The sequence below is a fragment of the Saccopteryx leptura genome, chromosome 2 (assembly GCF_036850995.1).
Source record: "Saccopteryx leptura isolate mSacLep1 chromosome 2, mSacLep1_pri_phased_curated, whole genome shotgun sequence".
Lineage (NCBI taxonomy): Eukaryota > Metazoa > Chordata > Mammalia > Chiroptera > Emballonuridae > Saccopteryx > Saccopteryx leptura.
Window position 1 is genome coordinate 184657239 of NC_089504.1, and position 14701 is coordinate 184671939.

A 14701-nucleotide genomic window follows, 5' to 3' on the forward strand; every position below is an offset into this window, starting at 1 on the left:
ATATTTATAAGTACATTATTCTGAATTCTACTTTAATACCAATTTGGCATTTGGCCTGTTTAAAATATTTTATCTGATGTATCTCATTAAAACTTTGATTTTTAACTTTTTTGTATAACATTTTATAGCTGTGACTTTTTATAATTTAAGCTCCTCCCTCCACCTTTACCTATAGATGACAGAAACACCTTATTTTTAAATGGGAGGAATTTATATTTACATTAATTGTAATAATGTTTTTGTTTTGTTTTTTACATTTTTTGTTTTTAATACCTTTGTTCTTTTTATGTTCTTTTTTTTTTTTTTGGTATTTTACTATTAAGTAAATAATTATCCTGCTTTCATCTTTAAGATTCAACAAATTATTATAACTCCTCTTTTATAAAGAGTATTTTTTGAGCCCTGTAAAATTATACAGATCTTTCAGCTGTTCTTATACTACTGTGGCCCCTCATCTATCACGGGGTTAGGTTCCAGAACCCCTTGCGACAGGCGAAAATCTGTGAAGTAGCAACCTTTATTTTATTATTTATATATATTTTAAGGCTTTATAAACTCTCCCCACATTCTTATAAATCTTTCCCACACTGTTATTAACTTTTCCCACATTTTTGTATTGTTTTCAATTTTTTAAACTAGAAAATAGTTATTTTACTGTAAAAATAATTAAAATAATAAATATAAAAGAATACCTATATACCACAAAATTCTGTGATATAGTGAAAAAATCCACGATACAAAATTAGATATATACAATTTAAAAATCCGTGATACTGTAAGACCACAAAAAGTGAACTGCAATATAGTGAAGGACGACTGCATAAACAACTGATGTGGAATAGAAAATATTGTGTCATTTAACAGATTAGAAATATAAGTTCAATGTAATTTTCAGGATATTTAAAAATATGTGATCTACATGCCATATAGAAAAATAGTTTATTGGCCGAGCATATGGATGTCCCAGGTTTGATTCCAGGTTAGGGCACACAGGAGAAGCAACCACCTACCATATTTCCCCATGTATAAGATGCATTCTTTTTCAAAAAATATTTGAGGTCTAAAAACTGGGTGCATTTTATACAGTGGTTGTAGATGTTCTTACTCACATTTCTTGCTTGAGGAGTTGTATGAATTTTATGATGAATAAAACTTGAGTTCAATAACTTTAATACAATTTTTTTTAAACTTCAGGCCCCCAAATTAAGGTGCATCTTATACATGGGGGACTCTTATAAATGGGGAGATATGGTACTTCTGCACCCCTCTCCCTTCTCCCTCTCTCTCTCTTCCTCCTGTAGCCATGGCTCGATTGGTTCAAGTGCATCAGCCCCAGCACTAAGGATGGCTCCGTGGAGCCTCTGCTTCAGGTGCTAAAAATAGTTGGATTGTAAGCATGGGCCCAGTCAGGCAGAGCATCAGCCCCAGACAGGGTTGTCAAGTGGATCCTGGACAGAGCACATGCAGGAATAATCTATCCATCCCTAGCTCCCTTCCCCTCATTTCAATTTATTATATTTATTCTTAAAAGTCAAGTCACATGAAAATCATATACTTCTCTATGCTCTCTCATCTTTTCTATTGCTTATAAATGTATATTTATTTTTAAACTAAGTTTATTGTAATGACATTGGTTAATAAAATTATATAGTTTTTAAGTGTCCACTTCTATGATACATAATCTGAATATTGCATTGTGTGCCCATCACCCAGTCAAATCTTCTTTGGCCACCATATATTTGACCTCCTGTACCATAACCACCATACTGTTGTCTGTGTCTATGAGTTTGTGTTTGTTTTTCTTGTTTGTTCATTTGTTGCTTTCAGTTTTATATCTCACATATAAGTAAAATCATATGGTTCTTGACTTTTTCCTGAATATTTATTTATGTTTCCTGCAATACCAAGTGAATGTATCCTTAGTAAGGAATCTTATTCCTCAGTGATTCTTTCTAAGGGCTTAGGCTCTTTTCACTTTCACTTAAAATTTTTCCTTTCCTTTAAACTCCTTAAAATTAGTAGGAAAAGGAGTTTATAAAATATGGGCAAACATATTTAAAAATAAAATGGTATAATTGAGGCAGGATGTACAGAACTGCTCAGGAGTCCTGGACGGTTCTGATTCTAGAAGCAAACACTGGAGGCAGCTGCAGTTATTGGCCACTTGGTGGCAGCCATCCACCCTAACTAAATCTAAGATTGATTCCAGGTAATGTGAAGGAATGGAACTTCCAGAACAATGGTTAAGAATTGAAAGTGTTCTCTAGTTACTTAGTTTTTATCCTCTTTATATTATCCTAAGCAGAGAAAATTGGTTAGAAATAGCCCTGCACTTCCCTGTCTTCTGAGATATAATTGTCTGTCATTGTCAGTCCTGTTTTCCCTCATCTTTTGTTCTTTTCCCTTACCAAAAATAATTCCTGTAAAATCTCATCCCGTTTAAGAAAAAAAGATGGCCCTGGCCGGTTGGCTCAGTGGTAGAGCATCGGCCTAGCGTGCGGAGGACCCGGGTTCGATTCCCGGCCAGGGCACACAGGAGAAGCGCCCATTTGCTTCTCCACCCCTCCGCCGCACTTTCCTCTCTGTCTCTCTCTTCCCCTCCCGCAGCCAAGGCTCCATTGGAGCAAAGATGGCCCGGGCGCTGGGGATAGCTCTGTGGCCTCTGCCTCAGGCGCTAGAGTGGCTCTGGTCGCAACATGGCGACGCCCAGGATGGGCAGAGCATCGCCCCCTGGTGGGCAGAGCGTCGCCCCTGGTGGGCGTGCCGGGTGGATCCCGGTCGGGCGCATGCGGGAGTCTGTCTGACTGTCTCTCCCTGTTTCCAGCTTCAGAAAAAAGAAAGAAAAAAAAAAAAAAGATGGCCTGACCAGGCAATGGTGCAGTAGATAGAGCATCGAACTGGGACACAGAAGACCCAGGTTTGAAACCCCAAGGTTGCCGGCTTGAGCGCAAGCTCATCCAGCTTGAGCGCGGGCTCACCAGCTTGACTGAGCATGGGGTTGCTGGCTTAAGTGTGGGATCATAGACATGACCTCCTGGTCACTGGCTTGAGCCCAAAGGTCACTGGCTTGAAGCCCAAGGTCACTGGCTTGAGCAGCGGGTCACTTGCTCTGCTGTAGCCCCAACCGCCCCAGGTCAAGGTACACATGAGAAAGCAATCAATGAACAACTAAGGCACTACAACAAAGAATTGATGCTTCTCATCTCTCCTTTCCTGTCAGTCTGTACCTATCTGTCCCTCTGTCTCTCTCATTGTCTATCTCACACACACACACACACACACCAAAAAAAATGAAAAATGGGAAATATTTGCCAATTATAGTATATCTAAATTTGTTTTGTCTTAGATACATTTTCACAGGTTTTCCTAACTTTTATTTAGAATTGTGTATATGTTCATCATCAAGACAAAGTATTACCTGGTTTCCTTACCCTAACTGTGGCACATTTTAGACTCCAGCTTGTCTGAAAATCATGAAAAGATGAAGAATTTTTTCTCCTTTTTTATTCTGAAGAGGGTATTGTATAACATTGAAATTATTTCCTCCTTGAAGTTTTGCAAGAACTGACAGGAACTGTCATCTGGGCAAGGAGTTTTTATTTTGGGAAGAATTTTGGCTTATGATTCAATTGCTTTTATGATTGTTATAAGAGCTGATAATAAAAAAATAAGAACTTATTATATAATAATTATATAAAAATGTTTATATATCAATAAATAAATTAGTAATCCAAAATGGCCCCTTTTATCTTCTTACTAAATTACTTAGCTCGTAAAGTTTTTAATGCAAATCATTTTAAAGGTTCTCAAATCATTTATTATTTTTATAATTTTGGGGGAAACCTTTGATTTGACATGTTACCAGTAAACTTGTCTGATCCAATTATATGTGAGGGGACTAGGCTAGACAAAGTCATTACAATAGTTTTGCCATTGAATTAAAAGTCATTAGATGATTTAGTGTTGAAAAAAGTAAACTTTTCTTTCAATAAAATTCTTCATAATGCTAACTCCTCTCCAGGCTTTCACCAAACTAATATTATTTGTATAAAAAAAGATTATAACTCCTTGTCTTATTGCTGATCTTCAAAGGAAGACCTTTAATCTTTCATTATTAAGAATGATATTACCTTCAGGTTTTCATAGATGCCCTTTATCAGGCTGAGGAAAATTGATGAGAAGTGTTATGAGGAATGAACCTTTGGTTTTGTCTAATGCTTTTTCAGCATCCATTGAGATGATTCTATATAGTTTCTAACTACAATTTCAATTTTTAAAATTGCTCTCAATGAAATAAACTGGGGCAATCATTGGGTTTATCACTGTAAAAAGTTGACGTAAGTGGAGCCATTTTAACATGGAGCCAGAGTAACTATTCTAAATAAACTTTGTATATCTTGCTCCTTGAAACTTTGGAATGTTTGAAATGGACAAAATAACCTCTAGATTAGGCCAAACCAATATAGTCTTACAAATAACTTTTTCAAAGCTAACAGAAAAGCAGACATACTGACCATAAAGATGAATGATTATGAACTCACTTCTTGATGACAGAATCAGTAACCAGCCATTTATAGCTAAAGAGTAACTCAGTTTGTCAGCACTAATAGAAATATCTTTCTTTTATTCATGTAATTATTCCCCTCCTTTTCTCATGAAAACCTCTTTCCCTCATCCTGTAATTGGGACACTACTTTGGTTTTTGCCTGAATTTGTGCTCTCTGAATCAGAAGTCCTATCTTTTTTTATTTTCCAAGCCAAATTAAACATCCTTTTCAATCGTCCTAAGTAGCAGAAAGGCAATTATTTTAGTAGTTTTTGAACTATAAACTTCATAGATAAGGTCATAATCTGCCCATATGCCCATTACACATATATAACAGACACATGCTATATATAGATATAAAAAAACACATAGACCCAGGCAAAAGTATGGTGACAGAAGGAAAGAGGGGAGGGACTAGGTGGAGGTGAGTAAAGGGGGGGAAATGGAGACAGAGACTTTGCTTGGGGCACAGGATGTGGGGTGCAGATTGTGTTTTAAGTTGTACACTTGAAACATGTATGAATCAATGTCATCCCAATAAATTCAATTTTTTAAATGTAAAAAAAAAAACCGAATATATATGTGAGTTCTTTTTTACCTCTGTGTGTGTATATGTGTGTAAGGAGAAGCAGTGGGACTGGTTAGTATATCTAACTGGTTAGATGAAAATAATCTAAATAATCTGACTCTGCCATTAACACATAATTTCTTTGCTGCAGTAAATATGGGGATTTAATAGTTCTCTTTTCCCTATTTTTCTAAACATTATAAAAATGAAATGTAAATAATTGTGATCTACTTCCAGTTCACAAGTCATTGAGAGAATAGAAACAGCTGATATCTTATTTGAGGGAGAGTCAAAGGAAATGAAGGAACACCACTTGTGTCCCATTCACTTTATATGCACTGTGTCATTTCATTCATACACTAATCTTATGAAGGTTTCTATCTTACAAATGAGGACCCTGGGTCAAAAGTTTACTTAAACAGCGGTAACAATTTAACTTATCTGCCCATCTGAAATCCAGAGTATATTCTCCACTGGTGGCACTGTTATTTTTTTTATTTTATTTTTTTTGTATTTTTCTGAAGCTGGAAACGGGGAGAGACAGTCAGACAGACTCCCGCATGCGCGCCACCGGGATCCACCCAGCACGCCCACCAGGGGCGACGCTCTGCCCCTCCAGGGCGTCGCTCTGTCGTGGCCAGAGCCACTCCAGCGCCTGGGGCAGAGGCCAAGGAGCCATTCCCAGCGCCCAGGCCATCTTTGCTCCAATGGAGCCTCAGCTGCGGGAGGGGGAGAGACAGAGAGGAAGGAGAGGGGGAGGGGTGGAGAAGCAGATGGGCGCTTCTCCTGTGTGCCCTGGCCGGGAATCGAACCCGGGACTTCTGCACGCCAGGCCGACGCTCTACCACTGAGCCAACCGGCCAGGGCTGGTGGCACTGTTATTAACCCTCCAAGAGCTTTACTAAAAACTGTCTTAAATAGCAAAATCAAGAGTTACCCTATTTCAGAGTCTCGAAGCATCAACCTTTGATTTTCAAAAAGCCTAAAGTAACTTTTTGTGTACTTATTTGGGTTTCAACTTTTCTGTCAGTCATATAGCACCTGAACTATTATATACTCAATATTTTCTTCATAAATAAATACATAAAATGTATTAATAGTATCCAGGACTATAAAAATAATATATCATGACCAACTGGAATTTATGTAATGCAAGGTTCTTTAACATTTGTAGTTTTTGAACTATAAACTTAACTAGATACTTCCATAGATAAGGTCATAATCTGCCCATATGCAGATTTGAAAACAAAGTTATTTACTATCTTAAGAGACTAAAAAAATATAAAACAGGAAAAAAAGAGTTCAAAAGCTCTCCCAAATATATACGGTCAACTGATTTTTGACAAAGGCAAAAAGGTAATTCAATGGAAAGAAAACAGTCAATATGCAACAAAAATAAACATTATTACATCATGTCATATACAAAAATTAGAGTCATGGATCTAAATGTAGAAGCTAAAAGTATAAAATTTCTATAATAAGCTTGACCAGGCAGTGGTACAGTAAATAGAGGGTCAACCTGGGACACTGAGGACCCAGGTTCAAAACCCTGAGATCGCCAGCTTGAGCATGAGATCATAGATATGACCCCATGGTTGCTGGCTTGAGCCCAAGGTCACTGGCTTGAGCAAGGGGTCACTGGCTCACCCCTCACCCCGTCAAGGCAAGTATGAAAAAGCAATCAATGAACAACTAAAGTGCCACATGCATTGACACTTCTCAGCTCTCTCCCTTCCTGCCTGTCTGTCCGTCTGTCCCACCCCCTCTAAAAAAATTCTGTAATAAAATATTGCAGAAACAGTCCTGTAATCTCAGTTTAGGCAAATATTTTTTTAGTAGAGACATGAGAGAGAAAAATTTTGTTCCATACACATTGAAAATATTTGGTCTTCTAATATCTTTCTTTGTTTTTGAGGGTTGTTTATCCACAGCTTATTTTCTTCTCTTCAAATGTCTCATCTGGAATTTTTATCAGTGTAATGCTAACTTTATAAAATCAGTTAGAACGTATCTTTTCCAAAAAATTTCTGGAAACAAATGTATAGAATGTACATTATTATCTTCTTTAAACAATGTAAGATTTCATGATTAAATCCATCTCAGATTAAAATTTACTTTGTGAAAAGTACATACATTCAATATCTTCAATAAATGAAGGTGATTCAGATTATTCCTTTTTTTTGTCCAATTTTTATCTGTTTCTTTTCATGTCAGATGAGTAATGTGCCAATGTTATAACAAGATTTGAGGGAAGCATGTGTCACACAAGAGCGTGAAGACCCAATCGTCATGCTTACAGACTACAAGAGATCATGTCCAATTTTTTAACATAGTAAGATACAATAACAAAATTTACTATCATTATTGTTTTTAAGTGTACCATTCAGTGGTGTCAAGTGCATTTGTATTGTTATAACCATCACCACTATCCATCTCCTGAACTCTTTTCATCTTGTAAAAATGAAACACCCATTAAACAATAACTTGCCCATTTCTTCCACCTCTGAACCCTTGGCAACCACCATTCTACTTTCTGTCTCTATGATTTTGATTTCATATAAGTGGAATCATACAGCATTTGTCTTTTTGGTGACTACGTCACTTACAGTAACGTCTTCAAGGTTCATGAATGTTGTAGCATATGCCAGGATTTCTTGCCTTTTTAAGGCTGGATTATACCTTATCAATGCATGAATGGATAATATATAATGTGAAGACAACCCAAGTGTCCATCAATTGACACTTGGGTTGTCTTCACATCTTAGCTATTATTATGCTGTTAGAAACAAGGGTGAACAAATATTGCTTTAAGACACTGCTTTCAATTCTTTCGAGTATACCCCTAGAAGAGGAATTGCTGAATCATATGGTAGTTCTATTTTTAATTTTTTGAGGAATGCACTGTACTTATTTCCACAGCGGCTATACAATCTTACATTCCCACCAACAGTGAAAAAGGGTTTCAATTCCTCCATTTCTTTACCAACTCTTTTATTGGGGGGGAAGGTAGTAGCCCATTCTAATGTTTGAGTTGAAAGCTCAGAGTTGTAGTTTTGATATGTATTTCCCTAATGATTAGTGATGTTGAGCATCTTTTCATGTGCTAATTTGTCATTTGCCCTTTGTTTTCTTCTTAGAATTTTATAGTTTCAGGTCTTATATTTAGGTCATGCATATTTTTTGAATTAACTTTTGTATCTGTTGTCAGGTAAAGTTCCAACTTTATTACTTTGCATGTGGATATACAGTTTTTCCAGCACCATTTATTGAAGAGACTGCCTTTTCCTCATTGAACACTCTTGGCACCCTGTCAAAATCATGACAGTATATATAAAGGTTTATTTCTGTAACTCTATTCTATTACATTGGTCTATCTGTCTGTCTTTATGCTAATGCCACTCTTTTGAGTACTGTAGTATTGTATAATACGTTTTGAAATAGTGTGAGTCCTTTGCCAATTTTGTTCTTTTTCAGTACCTTTTACTTGAGATGTGATATAAATTTTAGAATGTTTTTAAATTATACAAAAAGGTCACGAACATTTTTAAAATTTAGTGACTTCTTTAACCCATTGAGAAATATGGTGCAAATAATATTGGATAATAAACATTTTTCATTTGCCTCTTGTTTTCTTTTTATATTAATTAAAATTTTTTATTATTTTAAATTACATTTTATGTTCAATATTACCTTACACCTGTCAGAATGGTTATCTTCAATGAATCTGCAGACAAGTGTTGGTGAGGACACAAAGAAAACAGTATGGAGGGTCTTCAAAAAATTAAAAATGCAGCTGTCTTATAATCCAGCTATTCCATTTCTGGGTATATATCCAAAGAAACCCAAAGCACTAATTCAAAAGCCACTAGGATTTTTACAGTAAATGCATTAAACCTGTAGATTGCTTTGGATAATATTTGCATCTTGACAATATTAACTCTTCCAATTCATGTACATGGCATATGTTTCCATTTATTTATGTCTTCTTTAATATTTTGGTAATGTTTCATAATTTTCATTGTGCAAGTCTTTTATCTCCTTGGTTAACTTCTAAATGTTTTATCATTTTTCATTATAATTGGAATTTTCTTAATTTTATTTTCATGTTGTTCATTGTTCATTTATAGAAATGAATATTGACTTTGTACTTTTACTGAATTTATTGGGGTTACATTGTTCCATAATTCTATAATACATCATCTGCACATTGCATTGTGCCTTCACCATCCAAAGTCTCTTTCAGCCACCATCTATTCCCCATTTGCCCTCTTCCACCTGCTCCGCTCCCCCTTCCCTCTGGTAATCACCACACTGTTGTCTCTGTCCATGAGTTTTTTGCCTTTTTATTTTATTTATTTAGCTTAATCCCTTCACCTATTTCATCTTGATAATTTGTTTATAAACTCTAAGAGTCTTAGAGTCTTTTTGTTTAATATATAGGGTTTCTACATAAAAATTCATCCATAATCAGAGGTCATTTTTCCTCTTCCTTTCCAATTTAGATGTCTTCCTTCCTCCCTACTTTCCGCCCTCCTTCCCTTTCTCGCCAAAATTTCTCTAAGACTTCAGTATATTGAATTGAACTGGCAATTGTAAACATTCTTGCCTTTTTCTGGATCTTAGAAGAAGAGAGTTGTCTTTTTCATTGTTAAGTATAACTTCGTCATTAAACATGTCTGTTTTTCATATATTGCTTTGCTATGATAAGGTACTTTTCTTCCATTCATAGTTTGAGTATTTTTTTATTATAAAAGATATTAAATTTTGTCAAATGCTTGTTCTGCATCAATTTAGATGATCATGCTTTTTCCCCCTTTATTTTTTTTAATATTCTGTATTTCATCAATCCACTTTTATATGTAGAACCATCCTTGCATTCCAGGAATAAATCATACTCATAGTATATAATCTTTTTAATATGCAGCCAAATTCTTTTTGCTTGTACCTTGTTGGGAATTTTCGCATCTATTTCTTTTTGAATAAAGTTGGGAGGTTTTTGCATTTTAAGGAATTTTACAATTTTATTTATATCACTGAATTTTTGGCACTAATCTATTCATAACATTCCTTAATAATTTTTTAATATCTGTGAATATGTATTGATGTCTTCTTTTTCTTGATATTGATTTGTGCTCACTTTTTTCATTTTAGGTTGGCTAGAGTTTTATCAATTTTTAGTGTTTTCATGAAACTTTTTGTAGATAACCTTTACTTTTTTCCTGCTTTTCTGTGTGTGGGGGTATAACTGCAGTGCTTTCTCCTTTTTATTATTTCTTCCTACTGTTTATTTTTTTCTTCCTACTGTTTATTTTGCATTTTGGTTTTTCTTATTTTCCTAATTTATTGAGATAAAATTTTAATTACTTCAGATTTTTGTTATCCTATTTATACATTCATCACTATATATTTTCTTATAAGCCCTGCTTTAGCTTCACAGTAATTTTGATATTTTTTTCACAACCAGGGTAAAATTTTTCAGTTAAAATTTCTTTCTTTCTTTTTTTTAAATGAATAGTTTTATTTTTGAAAGAGTAGATCTCAAGCCAAGCATTTATTAGAAATAGTTTTTCTATGCATTCCTGCCTTTAGGCACTTCAGTTTTTTTTTTTTTTATAAATAAATTTTTATTTTAATGGGGTGACATCAACAAATCAGGGTACACATATTCAAAGAAAACATCTCCAGGTTATCTTGTCATTTAGTTCTGTTGCATACCCATCCCCCAAAGAGAGATCACCCTCCGTCACCCTCTATCCAGTTTTCTTTGTACCCCTCCTCCTCCCCTTCCTCCTCTCCCTCCTTCCCTCCCCCCACCCCCTGTAACCACCCCACTCCTGTCCATGTCCCTTAGTCTCGCTTCCATGTCCCACCAATGTATGGAACCTGCAGTTCTTGTCTTTTTCTGATTCGCCCATTTCACTCCGCACAATGTTATCAAGATTCCACCATTCTGCTGTAAGTGATCCGTTGTCATCATTTCTTCTAGCTGAATAGTATACCATGGTGTATATGTGCCCCATCTTCTTTATCCAGTCCCCTATTTTTTTACAGTGATTCAAAGCCTTTAAGCAAACTTTTGGCCAATACAGCAAGAATCCATAAAAGAGTAGTGTCCTTAACATGTTCACCAAGTCCAAATTGGCCTCATCACCATGCCAAATCCCTGAAAAAATGCAACCCAACCACAGTTCAGTCTGTTAGGAGCTGTCACAGGGAGCAGGAGTCCAGGAGAAGTTCACACAGGAAAAGTCCGCATGGCACTGGAATTGTTGTCACCATTCTATACTTTGCAGCTCATGTCCAAGTCCCAATGACCGCTGCTTTTAGCTGGTAATGATTCAGGTAAACTGGAAAAAGCCATTTGCAGCATGCGTGGATATGGAGCTTCTGTTCTCCTCTGCCTGAAGAGTTGAGACCAGGTTGCTTTTCCCTGGAGCTCTGCGACTGTGGCATGGTAAAGAGAACCTTGGGATACACTAAGCTGGGTGGCAAAGGTAAATTCATAATACAAGTTGGCAAAAGGGGGAAAGAGAGCTCTAAATTAGGAGTAGGTCCCAGCCTGAAATATGAGTGGGACGTTGAGGTAGGAGGGATAAAGGAAACACTATATATTAAGCAAAGCAGCAGAAAATAGGACTATCAACACCCACAACAGAGATCTTTGAGGGAAGAATAAAAAACCCGACTATTCAGGAAAAACATAGTTAAGTGGCGCTTGTGCAAATGAGATCAGTTTACCTGCTTCTTGGAAGAAATATCCTAGGCTCATCCACAGTGTCATAGTTGGGGCCGATGGCCCTGGGCACCTTCAGCCTTCAGTGGCAAACCCCAGCTTTCTGGGCAAGGTTAGGTCGTAGGTGGCTGGAACAGGGCTGGAAGAGACTGAACCCTCCCTTAGAGGAGCTAGGGGAAAGCCTACCTTCCAGTGTCCCTTTTTCCTCACAGCAGAGGCATGTAAGCCTGGCAGGCTTTATTTAGCTCAATGACCTTCCTTTCCACTGTTGAAGTAGGACCCAGATGGCATCCTATGAGACCCCTTTGGGGCGTTGGAGCCTTTAAGGGTGTATCCTAAAAGCTGGTAGTTCCCCTGATCTCTATTGGGCTTTTTCTGCCTCTAGGTATCTTAAAACCCATGCTCAGAAGATCTCGCTGAGGGGTTTGAGGAACCCCATCCACCTATATAAATCTTTCCATATATCTGGAGCTATTTGGAAAAAGATAAAACAGTGTTATTAGCTGGATCTAATAAAGAAGATAATAGTTTGCAGGTGAAAAAGATTTGGTGTCTCCTGTTCATCAGCCTTCAAAAGAAATTTAATTTTTTTTTTAAGTAAAAAGCATGATATGGTAGACCCGTAGGAGTCATTGTCCTGGTGTGCAGGATTCCCGGTTCGATTCCTGGCTAGAGCACACAGGATAAGCGCCCATCTACCTCTCTACTCCTCCCTCTCTCCCTCCTCTCCACCTCTCACCTCCCCTCCCGCAGCCAAGGCTCCACCGGAGCAAAGCCACCCCGGGCACTAAGGATGGCCCCATGGCCTCTGCCCCAGTCGCCAGAATGGCTCTGGTTGTAACAGAGCAACACCCCAGATGGGCAGAGCATCCCCCCCTGGTAGGCATGCCAGGTGGATCCCAGTCAGGCACATGCAGGAGTCTGTCTGACTGCCTCCCCATTTCCATCCTCACAAAAATACAAAAAATAAATAAAGAAAAGGAAAAATACAACAACAACAACAACAAAGAAAAAAAAAGAAAGAAAGAAAAGAGGAAAGAAAAAAAAGGGCATTACCTTGTGCTAAAGCTCCAGGGAGCATGGAGTGAGCTTGAGTCTGTTCTATGAAACATGGAGTTCTATGTTGACATATAAGTCTTGGAAGAAGGAGGAACTGCTAAAATAGTTTATCAGCTTTTGTCCCTAAGACAGCAGTCTTTATACTGGGAACACCCTACGTAAATATTTGCTGTCTGTCTATAGATTAAGGGGGGAATATGGCAAATGCTGAAAAGCCATGATCTTTGTGCCCCCTCCCCTCCCCCAACCCCCTCCCTCACCTCCCCCCACCCTGTAATCCCAACACTGTTGTTCATGTCTCTGAGTCTCATCTTTATGTCCCACCTATGTATGGAATCATATAGTTCTTAGTTTTTTCTGATTTACTTCTTTCACTCAGTATAATGTTATCAAGGCCCATCCATGTTGTTGTAAAAGATCCTATGTCATCATTTCTTATGGCTGAGTAGTATTCCATAGTATGTATATACCAAAGCTTTTTAATCCACTCGTCCTCTGATGGACACTTGGGCTGTTTCCAAATCTTTGCTATTGTGAACAATGCTGCCATAAACATGGGGGTGCATTTCTTCTTTTCAAACAGTGCTATGATGTTCTTGGGGTATATTCCTAACAGTGGTATAGCTGGGTCAAAAGGCAGTTCGATTTTTAATTTCTTGAGGAATCTCCATACTGTTTTCCACAGTGGCTGCACCAGTCTGCATTCCCACCAGCAGTGCAGGAGGGTTCCCTTTTCTCCACATCCTCGCCAGCACTTATTCTGTGTTGTTTTATTGATGAGCGCCATTCTGACTGGTGTGAGGTGATATCTCATTGTGGTTTTAATTTGCATTTCTCTAATCATTAGTGAAGTTGAACATTTTTTCATATGCCTGTTGGCCATCTGTGTGTCCTCTTTGGAGCAGTGTCTATTCATTTCTTTTGCCCATTTTTGGATTGGATTGTTTGTCTTCCTGATATGAAGTTTTACAAGTTCATTATAAATTTTGGTTATTAATCCCTTATCAGAAGCTATGTCAAATATCTTCTCCCATTGTGTAGTTTGTCTTTTTATTCTGTTCTTATTGTCTTTAGCTGTGCAGAAGCTTTTTAGTTTGATAAAGTCCCATTTGTTTATCCTGTCTTTTATTTCACTTGCCTGTGGAGACAAATCAACAAATATATTGCTGCGAGAGATGTCAGAGTGATTACTGCCTATGTTTTCTTCTAAGATGCTTATGGTTTCACGGCTTACATTCAAGTCTTTTATCCATTTTGAGTTTATTTTTGTGAGTGGTGTAAGTTGGTGGTCTAGTTTCATTTTTTTGCAGCTAGCTGTCCAGTTTTCCCAATACTCCATTGTATTGTCTTACCTCCTTTGTCAAATATAAGTTGTCCATAGAGCTGTGGGTTTATTTCTGGGTCCTCTGTTCTGTTCCATTGATCTATGTGCCTGTTCTTATGCCAGTACCATGCTGTTTTGAATACAATGGCCTTATAATATAACTTGATATCTGGAAGTGTGATACCTCCCGCTTTTTTCTTCCTTTTCAAGATTGCTGAGGCTATTCGTGTTCTTTTTTGGTTCCATATAAATTTTTGGAATATGTGTTCTATATCTTTGAAGTAAGTCATTGGTATTTTAGTCAGTACTGCATTGAATTTATAAATTGCTTTGGGTAATATAGACATTTTAATGATGTTTATTCTTCCTAACCATGAGCACAGTATATGCCTCCACTTATTCGTATCTTCCCTGATTTCCTTTATCAATGTTTTATAATTTTCCGAGTACAAGTCTTTAATCTCCTTGGTT

At 37.1% G+C, this 14701-nt stretch overlaps 1 long non-coding RNA gene and 1 other non-coding gene across 2 annotated transcripts in view; both read right to left on the bottom strand.

Annotated features, from left to right (window-relative positions):
- Positions 1 to 14701, bottom strand: part of LOC136395272 (uncharacterized) — a 273153-nt gene that overhangs the window by 183784 nt on the left and 74668 nt on the right. The gene's annotated exons all lie outside the window — the stretch shown is intronic.
- On the bottom strand, positions 7323 to 7425 carry LOC136396200 (small nucleolar RNA U13). Its single transcript, XR_010749598.1, has one exon. It is a non-coding gene; the product is annotated as a small nucleolar RNA U13 (small nucleolar RNA).